Consider the following 19007-nt stretch of genomic DNA (forward strand, 5'->3'; position numbering starts at 1 on the left):
TGAGTCACAATACAAACTTACATTCCCCCATACAGATTCAGGTGAATCCTTTTATACCAATCAGTGTAACATTTAAATGAGTCCCCCCATACAACACAACCAAATACAAACACATATCATGCTATTTTGGGCTGCATTAATAGAAGTATAGCTTCCAAATCCCGTGAAGTACTAGTTCCCCTCTACTCAGCACTGGTTAGGCCTCATCTGGAGTACTGTGTCTAGTTCTGGGCACCACACTTTAAGAAGGATGCAGACAAACTGGAGAGGGTTAGAATCAGAATTGTAGAATAGTAGGGTTGGAAGGGGCCTACAAGGCCATCGAGTCCAACCCCCTGCTCAATGCAGGAATCCAAGTCAGAGCATCCCTGACAGATGGCTGTCCAGCTTCTGTCCAGGTTCAGAGGAGGGCAATGAAGATGATCAAGGGACTGGAAACAAAGCCCTATGAGGAGAGAGTGAAAGAACTGGGCATGTTTAACCTTGAGAAGAGAAGACTGAGGGTAGGGATGGGGGAGAATTTCTCCCCGAAACTTCAGGGGGCCGAGCGCCAACGTATTCGGCCCCCCAAAGTAGTTTCGGGGAGAAATTCTCCGCACCCCCCCGCACCCCGCCTGGGATGGGACTTACCTTTCCTGAATGTCCCTCCCGGCGGCGGGTCCCGGCGGCGGTTCAGCAGGTCTTTGTCAGGGGTGGGGGCGGCAGCCGGTCTTTCTACCGGCTGCCGCCGCCGCCATTCCAATAAAAGTAAAAAAAAAAAAATGCCCCCGTGATAGGCTATGTGACGATTAACGTAGCCTATCATGGCTAGATTTGCAAAGTCAGCCGTGATAGGCTACGTAAATCGTCACGTAGCCTATCACGGGTGACTTAAAAAAAAACACCAACAACCGCGTACAGCTAATGGCGGCCCCCATAGGGAGCCGCCATTCGCGTTCCTTATTTGGTTGCTGTAGTCTATGTAAAGATTACGTAGACTACGGCGAAAATAAGGGCAATGCTATTTGCGTTGCCCTTATTTTCACCGTAGTCTACGTAAAGATTTACGTAGACTACAGCGACCAAATAAGGAATGCGAATGGCGGCTCCCTATGGGGGCCGCCATTTGCGTACGTGCTTTATTTTTTTTTTTTTTAAAGTCACCCGTGATAGGCTACGTGACGATTTACGTAGCCTATCATGGCTGACTTTGCAGATCTAGCCGTGATAGGCTACGTAAATCGTCACGTAGCCTATTACGGGGGCGTGTTTTTTTTTTAACTTTTTATTTCGCGGCTGGGTGGGGCGAGGCGCCTCATCCCCGGCCTGAATTTCGGCCGGGCGAGGCGGGAAGCCTCCCCCCCCGGCCTGAACTTCGGGGGTAGTAGCGAAGCGCCTCCCCCCCACCGCGAAGCAAGCTGCGAGACCAGGTAAGTGGCTTTCGTGCACCCCTAACTGAGGGAAGATATGATAGCACTCTTCAAATGCTTGAAAGGCTGTCACAGAGAGGAAGGCCAGGATCTCTTCTCAATCATCCCAGAGTGCAGGACACAGAATAATGGGCTCAAGTTACAGGAAGCCAGATTCCAGCTGAACATCAGGATAAACTTCCTGACTGTTAAAGCAATATGACAATGGAACCAGTTACCTAGGGAGGTGGTGACTCTCCCACACTGGAGGCATTCAAAACGAGTCTGGACAGCCATTGGTCAGGCATGCTTTGACTTGGATTCCTGCACTGAGCAGGGGGTAGGACTCGATGGTTTTGTAGACCCATTCCAACCCTACTATTCTATGATCATTACATCTCCCATTTTTTCCTTCCTTTTTCTCTCTCTCATTCTCCATATGGAGAGCCAGTGTGGTGTAGTGGCTAGAGTGCTGGACTGGGAGTCGGGAGATCCGGGTTCTAGTCCCCACTCGGCCATGGAAGCTCACTGGGTGACTTTGGGCCAGTCACAGACTCTCAGCCCAACCTACCTCACAGGGTTGTTGTTGTGAGGATAAAATGGAGGAAGGAGGAGGATCATGTACGCTGCCTTGAGTTCCTTGGAGGAAAAAAGGCAGGATATAAATGCAATAAATAAATAAATAAATAAAATATCCATGTCTTAGAGTTTTTCTCACTATTCTTCCTCTAGATGTAATTATTGCATCTCCTCCAGCTCCATCTTTCTAAAACCATTCTGTTCTATATACACACTTCCACTATCTTCCTTCCCAGTCTCCCTATCATGACTTTCCTTGGGCATCCTTTCAGTCCTATGCAAATCCGTTCTGTTTTTCCTATACAACCTTGCATCTTGGGTTTCCACCACATATGGTGGGGAGTTTGATGACATTCAATTACTTTTGCAGGTTGCCACACTCCCTCTTTTTCAACAGTAACTTTTTCTCTCACTTTTAATGGTGGCAGAAGTTTAGTCCCTTGATCATAATAACATTTCTGCCTTTCCTGTCTCTTTCTTAATTGTTGTTGCACACTGCTACATGAGACACTTTCTGGTTGCAACAATGATTTTGTTATAGGTAACCTTGTTCTCAAACGTCTTCCCATCAGTAACTGTGCTGGAGACTGCTTATCTAAAAAAGGTGTATTTCTAAGAGTTGGCAAACAAAGGTATGGATCTGTATTATCCAAACTGCTCTTCTTTAAGATCTTCTTAACTGTTTGGATAGCTCTTTCAGCCATTCCATTTGGTCTTGCATCATATGGACTGGAAGTGACGTGCACAAAATCCCATTATCTTGAAAACAATCTAAATGCCCTAGAATTAAATTGAGGACCATTATCAGTAATTACAGCTTCAGGTATCCCATGTCTAGCAAATACAGATTTACAATGCATCATCACACATTTGCTGGTTAAAGTTTCCAACAGACAAGCTTCCAAAAACTTTGAATAATAATCTATTATCAAAAGATATTCCTTCCCATGAAACTCAAATAAATCCATTGTCAATTTCTGCCATGGTCTTTCTGGTACTTCATGAGGTAACATTGGTTCTTTTTTATTATTATTTCTGAAAGTTTGGCATTCCTTACAAGATTGTATTAATGCTTCTATTTGTATACACATACCCAGCCAAAACATCTCATCTCAAGCTCTTTTTTTTTTTTTTTACTCAATTCAATTCCCACATGACTTTCATGAATTAATTCCAACATTTCTTTCCTCAACTTTTGGGGCGCAATTAGTCTATCATTCTTAAATATTAAAGCATAATACACTTAATTCCTCTCTATAATTCCAATATGGTTTAAGTTCTTCAGAAATTTGTGTTTTCTTTTCTGGCCATCCTGTCAAAATAACTGCCTTTAATTCTTGCAAAATGTTATCTTCCAATGTTGTTAATTTAGATTCTTTATATTTCAAATCAGTAGGTAGACAAGACAGCACCAAATTCACAGCAACATCAGCTTCTTCAGTATTGAAAACTTCTCCTGTCTTCATATAAACCCTTGATAATGCATCAGCTATTTTTAACTCTTTACCCACTTTATATATTACATTCAAATGATATTTCTGTAATATGAACAACCATCTCTGAATTCTTGGAGAATTATTATATAATGATTTTTTAAAAAATAACTTCCAATGGTTTATGATCAGTTTCAACTGTAATCTCTCTACTATATATATATTGATGAAATCTAGTACAACCAAATACAATGGCCAACAGTTCTTTTTCTATTTGTGCATATGATTGCTGACATTCATAGCCTTAGAAGTATATGCCACTGGTAAACCTCCATGTAGCAAAACTGCACCCAGTCCAGTACCACTAGCATCAAATGATACAACTACAGGTTCTTCAACACTATAATATCTCAATGCAGGAGCTATTGTTAACATCTGTTTTAATTCATTATATGCTTCCCCATGGACGTTTGTCCATTCAAACTCCACCCCCTGGACTAAAAGTTGTCTCAAATTAGCTCTCAGTGTAGCAAGATTTGGAATAAATTTAGCAAAATAATTAACCATGCCCAAGAATCTCTGTAATTCTCCCTTATTTTGAGGACTTGGCATTTCAACTATTGCTTCAATTTTAGTTCTATCAGGTTTTATTCCTTCTGCAGTTAAGATACGGCCCAAATAATGTATTTCAGTTGTAGAAAATTTGGACTTCTCTCTATTCAATTTTAAATTCCTTGCTCTACACCTTTCTAAAACCTGCATAACTCTTTCATCATGCTCTTGTTGTGTCCTTCCCCATATCAGGATATCATCAATATAACACATAACTCCTTCTAATCCTTCAAATACTTGTTGTATTGCTCTTTGATATACTTCAGGAGCAGGTGAAATACCAAAAGATATTCAAGTAAATCTATATCTACCAAAAGGTGTATTAAAAATACATAATCTGGAACTCTTCTCATCCAGCTGTATCTGCCAAAATCCATTGCTAGCATCCAACACAGAAAACAATTTGGCACCTGCCAACCTGCTAGTGATTTCATCAACTGTTGGTAACTTTTCCACATGCAGGACATTGTCTTATCTTATGGTTGTTACCACAGCTAGAACAAAACTTTGAGCTTGAAGCAAAACTTGAAACAGATTTCACAGTCTTCTCATTATGCAGCTGAGTTTGCTTTTAAAAACTGCATTTACTTTTCGAAATATCCATTTGTTTCTCAGCTGATCCCTTTTAATTGCTTGACAGTCACTTCTTCTGCTCTCCAAATGTCCACAGCTTTTTCCAAGGTTAAGTCAGCTTCACTCAGCAGCCATGCCTGGAGATTATCTGATCTTCTTCCACAAACAATTCTATCCTTAATCAAAGACTCACACAGCTGGCTAAACTCACATGTCTGTGCCAATAACTTTAAGTCAGTCACAGAAGAGTCAATAGGTTCTTCCTCATTCTGAGCTCTTGAAAATAACTTATGCCTCTCATATTTAACATTTCTTTTAGGAGCACAATATAATTCAAACTTATTCAGCAAAATTTGTATCTTACCTATCTGCTTCATCATCAAAATGGAAGGTGTTATATATTTCTCTGGCGTCTTCTCCTGCCACATGCAGAAATAAAGCAGCTTGAAGCTGCTCACTTTTCTTTCAGCTCCACTTGCTATACAATATAATTCAAATCCTTGCCTCCATTTTCTCCAATTTTCAGCCACATTACCATCAAATAACAGTTTTCCTGGAGACTTCGGGCATCTCTACACCAGCCTAAAATCCTGTATTTAAAACAGGGCTTTCTGTTTCTGTTTTAAAGGCAGGATCACAATGACTCCCTTTTTCACATGCTTCCTTTCCCCTCACCCCTTTTCCCCTCCTCCTCCCCATATCTGAGTCTTCCATTATCTTTCATTGATCTCGCTCCTCTTCTTGCCACTTTTACTCTTTTCACAGAGGAAACTCAAGTGGAACACAATGGGGTAATGTGATTACTCATTATCTGCGTTCTATTTAAAAATGGAACAAAGGGCATTTAGAGCAGGAGACACCCTGGAGGGACATGGCATCATGTAAAGAGCTCCGTGAAGGAGCAATCTCAATTGCAGAATAAAAGCTCTGTGTGAAGGAAGCCTTCGGCTGATCCATTTCTTTGCACTTCTGACACCATGTAATGTCTGGTGTTCTTAAGCATAAATATAGGGATGTCAGAGAATTCCGCCACGGATCTTGGTGAGGCTGAATGCCAGTGCATTCGGCCCCCCGAAAACCATGGCGGAACGAAGCCCCCGCCCCCCCAACCCACGAAAGGCGCACAAAACGGAGCACTTACCTGCTGCCGTCCGTGCTGATTTGTGAATGGTGGCCGACCTGCTGCCGCCATTCGCTTCTTCATCATAGCCGTGATAGGCTACGTAAATACTTACGTAGCCTATCACGGCTAACGCAGGGACGCCTTTTGCGTCCCTGTGGAGGCCATGATAGGCTACGTAAGTATTTACGTAGCCTATCACGGCAAAGCAAAAAAAACAAAAAAAACCCAAACCGCGTACGCAAATGGCGGCGGCTATGGCGGCCGCCATTTACGTTCCCTTTTTTCGCCGTCATAGCTTACATAAATATTTACGTAAGCTAAAACTGCGAAAAAAAGGGAACGCAAATGGCGGCCGCCGTAGCCGCCACCATTTGCGTACGTGGCTTGTTTGTTTGTTTTTTGCTACATAAATATTTACATAGCCTATCACAGTTAAATACAGGGACGCAAACGTCGGTGGCTATGGCAGCCGCCATTTGCATCCCTGCTGCCCAGCGGCCGGATGTCTGTCTGTGGGCGGAGCCGGCCGGCAGCTCCGCGGAATCCCCACGGTAATTCTCCTAGGTAATTCTCCATAGGATTGCAGATGTAATCTCATGTAGCAAGGGCTTTTGGCAGTGTGTCTGTGTGAATTAGGTCACTATTTATCCTCCATTTACATGTAAAATGTTTAACTTTGTTCCCCTTTAATAACTGAGAGTTGCAATGCAATCCTACACATGTCTACTTAGAAATAAATCCCTTTGAGTTCAATGGGACTTTCTCCTAGGTAAGTGTGGTTAGGATTGCAGTCCTAGCTGCCTTTCCTTTCATCCAGAAAGATTTCTGTTACTTTGGCTGCAGTCCTGTACCTATTTGTCTGCAGTAGGCCCCACTGAATTCAATAGAACCTATTCCTGTAGGGATGTATAGGATCATACTACAAAAAGCTTTTCTGCTAAAGTTGATCCAATAGGTTTCCTCCTAGTGCCATAAAACAGACTTCTGATGAGGAATTAAACTCATGGCACTTCTGTGGAATTATCTGCTCCTGTTAGAAGTCAAACATGTAGCCAAGGAAATGATCTTTGGGTCTGGAGCCCAAGGGTGACTTTGCCTGATATCCTTTCTGGTTTCTGCATCATGATTTCAGGGCTGGCGTCAGGAGCCGGCATGGTCGGGGGCCCTGCTCAGGCCCATATCTCAGCAGAGGGCCCGCTGCTGACCACCAGAGCCCTTTGGCCCTGCTCCTGCTCACTGTGCCAGTGTCTCCTGCCCTCTTGCCCAGATGGAAGAACATCTCCAGTGACAGGGGAAGCAAGAAGGAGCTGCAGCCACTGCTGCCAGCTCCTTTGCCTGCCGTGTCCCTCTGGGTGGCAGTGGGAAGCGGGGCCAGAAGAAACGAGAGGCTGAGGGGGCAATGGTGGGGAGTGTTACAAAATTTTGCCCTTCTTCTGGGCTTGGACCAAGAACAGACACTAAATTTTGTTTGAGTGTATGTTTGTTACCAGAACGCCAAGGTGTGGTGCAGTCAAGATTTGCCAACGTGGCCCATCATGACTGAACCCAGAACAATAGACGACTTTGGTATTTATACAAACAAATAAACAAGGCACATGACGTAAGCTTTAGTATTTGGCACAGTGCTGAGTCAAGGGGCTACAACCTTCCTTCAAAGGAGGTTTTCTGGTTTCCGGAGACAAGGGCCCCACTAGGCAATGTGACTCAAGCATAGTAAGTTAATCAGCTACCGTCCTGTGGCACTAATTCAGTTATTACCTCTAGCACAAATTCAATCACTACGTCCTTTTGTCTATGTGACTTTTGGCACCTCAGCAACACATTTCCATGCTAACAATGGAAGTGCCATTTTTCCACTTCAGGAGGAAGGGGGCAGTGGAGGCATCTTGTCTGAGGATCCCCCCAAACCTGGAATGAGCAGTGAATAGTTTACTTCCTTCTTTTGCATAGCAGAACCTGCTAGAGTTGAAAGTGCAATTATTATTATTATTATTATTATTATTATTATTATTATTTTACTAAGGACAATGCAAAATATTTAGTTCATAAACATATATCCCCCTGTGAAGGTTTGAGGCCTACAGAGGCAAAAGGAAAAAAAAAGGTCAGGCTTAAAGGCCTGGAGTTTTTTGTTGGGAGGGTGTAACCCTGAGAACAGTAGTTTCATTTCTCTGGTTAAGTTTCTGTTTCAAGTCCCCAGTTAAGTTTGATTTCTTCAGATTTGAGGCAGTACTTTTGGTTTTGTGGGAGGAGGGTATAAAAAGGGAGTCAGAAAGACCAGAGCAGTAAGAGCAAAGTCAGAGAGATCAGACCATGAAGAGAGAGCAGGAAGAAGCATCCTGGAGAAGTTTAAATACAGCTAGGATAAAAGATTAAGATTGCCGGGAGAATTATCAACAACCTCCGATATGCAGACGATACCACCCTAATGGCAGAAAGTGAAGAGGATCTAAAGAGCCTCTTGTTGAGGGTGAAAGAGGAGAGTGCAAAAGCTGGTTTGAAACTCAACATTAAAAAAACGAAGATCATGGCATCTGGCCCCATCACTTCCTGGCATATAGAAGGGGAAGAAATGGAAGCAGTGACAGATTTTACTTTCTTGGGCTCCAAGATCACCGCAGACGGTGACTGTAGCCATGAAATTAAAAGACGCTTGCTCCTTGGGAGGAAAGCTATGGCAAACCTAGACAGCATAGTAAGAAGCAGAGACATCACCTTGCCGACAAAGGTCCGTCTAATCAAAGCTATGGTTTTCCCAGTAGTAATGTATGGCTGTGAGAGCTGGACTATAAGGAAGGCTGAGCGCTGAAGAATGGATGCTTTCGAACTGTGGTGCTGGAGAAGACTCTTACGAGTCCCCTGGACTGCAAGGAGGTCAAATCAGTCCATCCTAAAGGAAATCAACCCTGAGTGCTCATTGGAAGGACAGATACTGAAGCTGAAGCTGAAATATTTTGGCCACCTAATGCGAAGAGAAAACTCTCTGGAAAAGACCCTGATGCTGGGAAAGACTGAAGGCAAAAGGAGAAGGGGACGGCAGAGGATGAGATGGCTAGATAGCATCACCGATGCAATGAATATGAACTTGAGCACACTCCGGGAGAGAGCGGAGGACAGGAAGGCCTGGCGTGCTCTGGTCCATGGGGTCACGAAGAGTCGGACACGACTGAACGAGTGAACAACAACAACAAGGATAAAGGAACTTGCATTTTGCAACTTTTATTTTCTCTTAAGGCCTTTTATATCACTCACCTCTATTGTGTACCTTTAGTTGTGATTTGGTTGCTTTAATTTACCAGTAAGCTGCTGTGGTTAAACCTTGTGTCTAGAGTGACAATCACCCCACATTTACAGCCTAAACCCCACGTTACTAGGAAGGGCAAGTTTAAAAGAAGGAAGGTGGGACTCTTAAGGAGGCCAGAGATCCTTAAGGAATTGCTCAGGGGGTCCAGGTCATAAGGGGAACCCTGACACTCCCTAAAATATATTCCACTTTGTTGCAATGCAAGTGCAGGACCATTACCAATCAACTCCTTCACCTTGTCAAAACTAGCTTGTGCAGCTGCTGTCCAAATCAAACTCCACATTCCCCATAACAGTTCGTGAAGAGGCTCAACAACAGATGCATAGTTAGGAATAAAATCTGCATACCAAGAGGTAAGGTCATAAAAGGAAGGTGAGGTTTGGACATTACTTGGAGAAGGTGCTTCGAGCATTGCCAACAGATGATCAGGGTCAGGTTTCAATCCCCGCGGTGAAATTGTTTGTCCCAGAAAGGAAAGTTCAGTTTGTCTAAATTTGCATTTATCCAAATTAAGTTTCAAATCTGCTGTACTAATACAGCTAATACAGACTGCAAATTACTTTCATGTTCCTCAGGAGTATTCCCAAGCACAATAATATCATCTAGATAACATTGGACCCCTTCTGCTTCGTAAGAATTATTGGTGTCATTTTTTGAAAGGTGCTAAGTGCTGATGCAAGTCCATAGGGGACTGTTTAAAACAGAACAATCCATCATAGGTAATACATGCTGTAAGGTCTCTGCTATCTTTATGCAACATAACCTGATGGTATGCACTCTGCAAATCAAGAGTAGAAAACATCCTTGCTCCCTGAAGTTCTGCAAAATTCTGTATGTGGAGGGGCGGGGGTATCAATCACCATAGCTTTATTTGGCTCTCTCAAGTCTACACAAGGATGAATGTCACCATTTTTCTTCCTTGTCACTACTATAGGTGACACCCATTCAGATTAATCAGCCTCTTCAATAACATCCTGTTGTGCCAGTTTCTTAATCTCTTCAAAAACAGCATGGGTAAACACTAAATTCTAGCATACAGGTATCATATTCGGTTTCATTTTACTTTATGAACAAACCCATGTGTACAGCCAAGTGTTCCCTCATTATGGTCCTTCAACACAGCCGAAGCTGGTGTCTGCACTACAGAAGTGCTTAACTGGGGAAGAACAATGTGTCCATCATCTATCCCAAGGTTTAGTGCAACAAATACATCCCTCCTGAGGATATGACTACCATCTGGGACAATATAAAACTCGGCAGATGCACAACACAGGACAAAAGTTACTTTTACCAGCAAACATCCACATACAGGAATTTGGTTCTTCAGACAACACTTCAGCTGTATTTTTGGTTCCATGAGTGGTACATCTCCAAAGTAATACACAAAAAATGATTCAGGCAATATAGAAATGGCCAGTATCCAGCATTAATTCAAAGTCTTTTGATACCCCTACAGCTGTAGCAAACATGTTAACAGTACGCATACTTTTTTCTACCATACATGTGGGACTAATCCTGACCACACTCAAAATGGTAACATCTGTACTTGCTGGTTAGATGGGTTCTTACAATGATGTATTTTAGCAAAATGTCCCCCCCCCCTTTTTTAATAATAATTACACTGAACCGTCTTAGCAGGGCATCCTCTGTAACTTGCAAGATGTTGTGAAGGCCCACAATGAAAACAGAGTTTAATTAGATGTTGACTTTGTAGACTTGATTGTTTTTGACAGGCTTTCTCTTCATAGTCCTATGTCTGCCTTATCATAGAATGCCTATGTGGAGGATACACGGCTTATACCACACACCCTTCATCCAAACTCATGATTTTAGCTTCTGCCAGGGCTGTCTCAATTTGAGTTGCAACAATTATAGCTTTCTCCAATGTAAGATCCATCTCTAGGAGTAAGCATTCTCATATATGAGGCAGATAGTTTTTCTTAATTAGCTGGTCTCTAATAATCTCATCTGCCATATTTCCAAAGTTACATAAGCTCATTAAGTCTCTCAAATTGGCAGAATACTGTAATATAGACTCCTCTGGTTTCTGTTCACAGTGGCGAAATTTTTAGCATTTAGCTACCACATTCACTTTTGGCACAACAAAGTTCTTTAAAACCATGCATACGGTTTCATTCATATTTATCATCGACAAGGGGAAGGGTGACACCTATTGGGCGGGTGCAGAGAAATCTTTGAGACTATACAGAGGTTATTGGAGGTGGGGATCTTAAGGCGAGTGATGTCCCCCGCAATTCACAGGAAGCTGTGAATCAGGCCCTTGGTCCATCTACCCCAATACTGTCTACACTGACTTGCAGTGGCTCTCCAGGGATTCAGGCAAGAATTTTTCCAGCCCTACCTGGAGAAGCTGGGGATCGAACCTGGGACCTTTTGCATGCAAAGCATGTGCTCTACTGCTGAGCTACTTCTCTCCCTTGTGTTCCTGGTAAAGAAGCTGGATGGGAGTTAGAAGATAATGGTGGATTCCCCCCTCCCCGGCCCCCTGCTTAAGAAACAGGCCCTGTCCCTAGTTATCACAGTTGTACTAGGCATAGCAACTTTGCTGAAGCAAATACAAACAATGCTGGAATATGAATACTGATTTGTTGAGGATTGTGAGAAATTGATCCCCCAAAGAATTCAGAATTCAAGAGGTGCAGGGTGGTTTTCACAAGTAAAGTGGGCAGGGCCTATTTGCTGAAAAGTTGCCAAACCTTGCAGACCCCAGTCTCCCAGAGTGACGCTCAAGATTTGTTGGACTCAATGGGTTCTTGAAGGCAGCATATACCTCACACTGCTCAAAATCTTACCCCAAAGGCAAAATGATTAGGTGACCAGGAAGATAGCCAAATTTGAATGGGGAAAGCTTTAACAGAAAATCCTAGCAGAAAGCCCCTGTGTGAATCCTTCAAATTGCAAGTGTGCCAAGGCCGAGGTGGCTGAGTAAAGTCTGTGGCAGAAAGAGCAAGAGCAAGCAACAGTGAGGTGGGGGGAAGTAGAAGCTGGATGCTGCAGCTGACCGCTCACCTTTGAGCAATGGCTCTTGTATGATACTGAGCTCTGGTCAAGACTAAGGGCATCTCTACACCTGCAATTTATCGCACATTCGTGATTGGCCGCTCATGGAAGTTTGTGGGTCCATTGCATGACGCTGTAATCCTCCAGTGATTTCCCCGCCATTTCCCCCTGCCTATCCCATGTCATCCCCAAATGGAAAAAGTGCAGCATTTTTTCAGCCTGCGCAACAGAAGCACCATGACCTCCCTGTGTATTTCTCTCATAGCATGAAGAAACCGCTGTGTTTGTGCAGCTGTGGACAGTTGTTTTGGTTTGTTGGGGTGCGGTCATGTTGACAATGGCAGTGACATTGGGGTGGTGGGTGTGTCGGCATACTGACCTGCTGGCTTGCTGCCACGGCAGCTTGCTTATTTATTTATTTATTTATTTATTCATTTCATTTCTTTATTTCATTTCTTTATTTATTACATTTATATCCTGCCTTTTTTCCTCCTTAAGGAACCCAAGGCAGCGTACAGAATCCTCCTCCTCTCCATTTTATTCTCACAACAACCCCGTGAGGTAGGCTGGGCTGCGAGTCTGTGACTAGCCTGAAGTCACCCAGTGAGCTTCCATGGCTGAGTGGGGACTAGAACTTGGATCTCCCGACTCCCAGTCCAACGCTCTAGCCACTACACCACACTGGCTCTTGCCACCATGCCATGACTAAATGCAACGCATCGACTGTTGCTTCCGACTTCGGCTTACTCCAGAACACAGAATGGCTGGCATGTTGGCCTGCCACGGCAGCTTGCTTATTTATTTATTTATTTATTTATTCATTTCATTTCTTTATTTCATTTCTTTATTTATTACATTTATATCCTGCCTTTTTTCCTCCTTAAGGAACCCAAGGCAGCGTACAGAATCCTCCTCCTCTCCATTTTATTCTCACAACAACCCCGTGAGGTAGGCTGGGCTGCGAGTCTGTGACTAGCCTGAAGTCACCCAGTGAGCTTCCATGGCTGAGCGGGGACTAGAACTTGGATCTCCCGACTCCCAGTCCAACGCTCTAGCCACTACACCACACTGGCTCTTGCCACCATGCCATGACTAAACGCAACGCACCGACTGTTGCTTCCGACTTCGGCTTACTCCAGAACACAGAATGGCTGGCATGTTGGCCTGCCAGCATTTCAGCACTTCACCAGGAAGCCAGTGCCTGTGGGGGCAGGGTTCTGGCATTTTGATGGAGGTTGCTGTCCACCCACATTGCATCTCAATCACAACCAAACCACCACTAATCTGCTGGGGGAGGAAAAGGGGCAGGATCAAGGGAAGACATTTCACAATGCCCCCAGTGTGTTTAATGGCTTTTCATGGAAAAGTAGCCACCCCGTGAAAAGGTAAGGACCGGAATATAATGGGATAGAAACAACTGTGTAAAGGAGCGTGATCTAATCCTGCGATGAAACCAGATGGAGAAAGCCGCAGTATTGATGCCAGTTTCTGCCCCCATGTGATGAACCCGAGTGAGATTCACTGGTCAAAAGCCAATAGTAAAAATGAGATACTCATAATAACTGGGGTGAAAGAGGAATTAGCCAGCCCTCGCATTGGTAGAACATAACAATCAAGGGGGAAATGGTATATTTCTGAAGGGGCAAAAGCAGAACCTCAGAGAGTGAATGCTCTTCAAGAGCAGAAGTTAGTTCTAGCCCCCCCCCCCCCCCCCCGGAGAAGAGGTATAAAAAAAGTCCTGTAGTAGAAAAGTGCTGCAGTACAAATGGAAGAACGCCTAGGGAGGGGAAAACCCACCCTATGACCAGGAAGCCCATGCTGAAAGCCTGGTTCATAGATGGAAGAGTGTGGCATATGGCCACTATTGATTCCAGAAAGCAAGACATGCCGTCTGGGGCTCGGCAGGGCATGCAGTCAGTATGCTGCGCTGATGGCATTAGATATGCTAATGGAAGTAATCTGATGCAGTGCACATATTTAGAGATGTGTGAGCAGTATACAAGGGGTTGAGAACATAGTTTTAAAAATGAAAACAACATGAGTTCTGAATATATAACGCATGATGGGGTTAGTGGCACCTACAATGCATGGTGGACTGATGGCATCCCAGAGATGGAATATCTGAAGGTATGGAAAATCCAACCTTGTGGTGTAGACCAATGAAAGCTGCACCTGACAGGGCTAGAGGAACCTTATAGCACCCCAAAGATGTGACTATATCTGGGAGAAGGAAGGACTTGTGGATGGATTGCCCCATGACCTGGGTTGGGTGGGTCTTAAAAGCATTCTTTAGGAGGGGTGGAAAGATTCAGACCATCAAGATGAAGTACATGTACTAGTTAAAGTTAAGTCACTTTTTAAATTTGGTCATTGCCTTGCACAACTAATCTGTGAGAAAGTCAATGGGCCTGTCATTTAGGAAATGGCAGGGCCAGATCAGACAATGTGGAGAGAGAGAGAGAAGATTGAGATCCACAAAGGTTCTGATCCCAGACCAATAAGTGTGGATTGCTTATCCAACCCAGCCCAAAAACAAAGTGGAGAAAATTGTCACCAAGAGGCCAAGAGCCACCTATTGGGTTTGTTTAACCAATGCTGTTTCTCCTGTTGGCTTGGATGTAGGAAAATTAAGGCACTGGGAATAAGTGATTGTATGCATTCTCACAGGTGGTGCCAGAATGGCAGAGATGGGTATCAAGGCCACTCATTTGTGTATACTGGAAGGGACAACAAAGAGACTTGGAAAATGTGCCAATCTAATCAATTGTTATAAATACTGTATCTGTCTTCCTGTGGGTACACAGTAGAAGGATATGGCTGTGACTGTTATTCCTTATTCCTGTATCAACCTTCTCTGACCTGTTGGCTACTTCCCTGGGGTCTTGTCAATAGGTGATTTCATAAGAATGTAGGAAGAGCCAGTGTAGTGTAGTGGTGAGAGTGACGGACTGGGAGCCGGGAAATCCGGGTTCTAGCCCCACTCGGCCATGGAAGCTCACTGGGTGACTTTGGGCCAGTCACAGACTCTCAGCCCAACCTACCTCACAGGGTTATTGTTGTGAGGATACAACGGAGAGGAGGAGGATAATGTAAGCCGCCTTGGGTTCCTTGCAAGAGGGAAAAAGGCGGGATATAAATGCAATAATAATAAATAATAATAAATAAAAATGCTGGATCAGAGCAAAAGTCCATCTAGTCCAGCATTCTGTTGACACAGAGGCCAGCCAGCCATTGACAGGAAACCCATAAGCAGGACATGAGTGCAACAGCACCCTCCCACCCATGTTCCTCAGCAACTAGTGTACATAGGCATGCTGCCTCTGATACTGGAGGTAGCATATAGCCATCAGGACTAGTAGGCATTCATAGCCTTCTCCTCCAGTAATTTGTCTAACCTTTTAAAGCCATCCAAATTGTTATGAATGGTGTATCTTTCTTCCTGTGTGTACATAGTAGAATGTGGCTATTCCTGTATGGACCTTCCCTGTGCTGTTGGCTACTTCCTCGGGTCTTGTCAACAAGTGATTTCGACACCTGGGTCCACTTGTGTATGGTGACAAGCACAAGCCAAGTTTAATGCAACCTCCAGGGGGCTGTCTTCACAGGGGATTTCCTGAAGATTGGGAGTGTTTTGAGGTCATTCATGGCACTTGACATCGTGGCCAGTGTGCTGCCATCCAGCAGCTTCCGTCTTGAAAGGCTGCATTACGTGAAAGTCCTTTTAATATGCTTTTTTCCCAGTTAAAGTGGCTCCCATGCAGTTCCACTGCAATATGCCTTGTTCCTCCACGTTAACTCCTTGGGGTGCCTTTGTGATACCACTGTGACCTGGTAGTGATGTGGTGAAGGGGTGGGACTGCCCCTCCCCCCCATTCACTCATTTTCCCCATGGGCAGTACTATCCCCAGGAAGAGTAACTAGTGTAACTACAGTAACTAGCCTGCCTTTCCAACTCATCGAAACACTATTGAGCTCTGTTGAGCCTTTAGACTTGTGCTGCACTTCCTTTTCGACAGTGGAAGTAACTAGCCTCCTTTTCCCCATTGAGAGCTGACATTATGTGCTTCTGTGACGTTTGCCTGATGTTGTGTTAATTCACCTCTCTGATGTTGCATTATTTTGCTTCTTGGGACGCTTGTCTGATCCTTGCATTACTTAGATGCTTCTTTGATGTTTGCTTTACTTCGGCGCTTGTCTGATCCTTGCGTTACTTAGATGCTTCTTTGATGTTTGCTTTACTTCGGCGCTTGTCTGATCCTTGCGTTACTTAGCTGCTTCTTTGATGTTTGCTTTACTTCGGCACTTGTCGGATCCTTGCGTTACTTAGCTGCTTCTCTTTGCATCGCTTCACTTCCCTGATGTTTTCAGTAAACATGGCTTGGAAGCTATAACTAGAGAACTGGGAATTTTGGCTTTTTCAGGCAAAAGTATGCACATTGGGAAGATGGGGTGAGCACTGGTAGGGTGCTAGCCTGCTTTTTTAGTCCTGTTTCTAGCTTCCAGAATTGTGAATTAGTTACTCTCCATTCATAATGTAGTAGCTGGGCAGGGGGAGCCTGGACATGGGCCAGGAAACAAGACTCTCTCATTTGTTGAGCAGCCCCTGCTGGGTTGCTGACATTTAATTCTACTCCCTCCACCAAACCCAGAAGTATGTTCCTTTCAAATGCTGTGTGACCAGTGAAAACTGGATTTTAAAGGTATGGTACACTCGGCTTTTCTTGCTTTGTGTGTCCCTGACAGACCAAAACCAATTCCATGAAATAGCTCATATTCTCCGACCTTTAAAAAAATGCAGTAAAGGTCATTGAGTGCAGGAGATGCCCTGGAGGTTGATGACATCATGTAAAGGACCTGCAAACATCCGTGAGTAACCCATCTCAATAGCAGGATGATAACCCTGTGTGAAGAAGTCCGAGTACTTAGATGAGTTCGAGAGGGGTGGGAAGGGAGTAACCCAAGTCACATGTATTGAAAGGGATTGCAGCCAGCAGAAATCGACTGGGATTGCAAAAAGTGCAAAGCAGCTCATGAATGAATACTTGAGTGTATAGTGAGGGTGACTATAAGATCAAGGCCCTGCTGGTGAATACGTGAGTGATTGAGAGAGAAAAGTTTAATCAGTATTTGAGGGGAGTGAACTTGGGTGAAAGATGAATTAGCCATCCCTCACATAGGTAGAGATTGGCTTCAAAAATGAAAACAGTGTAGTTTTTAAAATGAAAGCAACATGAGTTCTGTATATGCAAGTGGCCCTATGGGGCAAAGGCCTGTGAAAGGTGGATCTGTTGATCCAGAAAATAATCGCATCTGTTGGACATGTAGATGGACATGCCTCAGAAATGACTGAGGCCTGTGCAAGCAAGCTGCAGACCAATTGGCTGAAGGTTCGAGCACCATCTGCCCACACAAGAAGAGGGGGAAGAAATAACTTGGCTTGCTGGGCACATGAGAGAAATCAGGTCACATGGGAGCTAAGGCTACTTGGGAATGGGCTTTATGGGGGGGCACCCTTGTCATGTGATGCAATGGCAACAGGAAATGCAGTATGTGAACTGTGCCCACAAGTGAAACAAATGCCCATCTCCAAAGCCCCACTGGCCAAATGCCTAGAAGCCGAAGTCCTGGACACAGATGCCAGGTGGATTATGTGAGCCTCCTCTCCCAATTGAGATCATGGCATAACCTGACTGGCAATGGTAGATGCCTGTTCTGGTTATTTGTCAGTGTTTCTGTGTGCTTAGCAAAGTACAATTAAGGCCACCTTCTCACCTTGGGTTTTTAGCACCATCGCTCGTCATTAATCACTGGTTTTCCCAGGAGCTTTAAACGATGCAGCTGCTCTCCTGCTGCTATCTCACAACTTCCCCTCCCTCTTCCCATGTTATCCGAGAATGGGGAAAACCCAGCATTTTCTGTGCTTGCAATTGAAATCACCATTTCCCCCCTGTGAATTTCTCCTTTAGCGCTTTGTCCTGCTTTGTGTGGGCATGTGCCAGGGAGGCATTGCCTGGGTGGTGTAGAATAACATTGTCATGACAACAAATTGGTGGGAGGGTGGGGGCAGGTCACTGACCACACTTCCAGTGACCTTTTCTGCCTTTCTCCCATTCCACTATAGACGCTTGAACTGTAAAGAGGTTAACCATCCCAAATGCTTCTCCGAGATCCCTCTGAACACAGTAACACTTATTTCTGAGTAAAGTCATTGACTATAAGGCTTTCCTTTCCTGGGAGTAAGTGCCATTGAAATCTGTGTGGCTTGCTTCTGAGTAGGCATGCACAGGAGTGCATCCCCTTCAGTGCATTTACTTGGAAGGTCCCTCTCCCATTGACTTCACTGACTGCCTCTTCTCCCTTTTGCTCATCAGTTTGATGGGCTTTTTTTCCTCCCAGGGAAGCCAGAAAAAGGGGGAAGAGCAACAGCAGTGCTGGGAGTGGGGGGAAAGCCAGCCACTATCTCTTCTCCTAGCCCACCTTGCAGGGTCGTTGGAAAGCCAGAATAAGGGCGAAGAGCAATAACAGTGTGTGTGTGTGTGTGTGTATGTGAGAGAGAGAGAGAGAGAAAGCCACTATCTCTTCTCCTAGCCCACCTTGCAGGGTCGTTGGGAAGCCAGAATAAGGGGAAGAGCAACAACAGCGCCAAGGGTGGGGAGAAAGCTAGCCACTATCTCTTCTCCTAGCCCACCTTACAGGGTCGTTGAGAAGCCAGAATAAGAGGGAAGAACAACAACAGCACAGGGTGTTGGGAAGCAAGCCGGGTCTAATGACAAAGGTGTCCCCATGAAGCAGTCACCGGGGGTGGGGGGTCTGCTAGGGGTGGCTTGGTGCATTGACTGTATACCAGTCCATTTGTGGATTTCTGTAGTTCGGAACCTGAAAATCAGTATACCCTTCGAACTCAAGTAATGTACTGCATTTATTTCCATCATACACTGACATATTTAGCAGAGAAGGACTAGCAGCACCAGCAA

This window comes from Heloderma suspectum, chromosome 10 (assembly GCF_057233095.1).
Source record: "Heloderma suspectum isolate Gila_16-S chromosome 10, 16-S_ref, whole genome shotgun sequence".
Lineage (NCBI taxonomy): Eukaryota > Metazoa > Chordata > Lepidosauria > Squamata > Helodermatidae > Heloderma > Heloderma suspectum.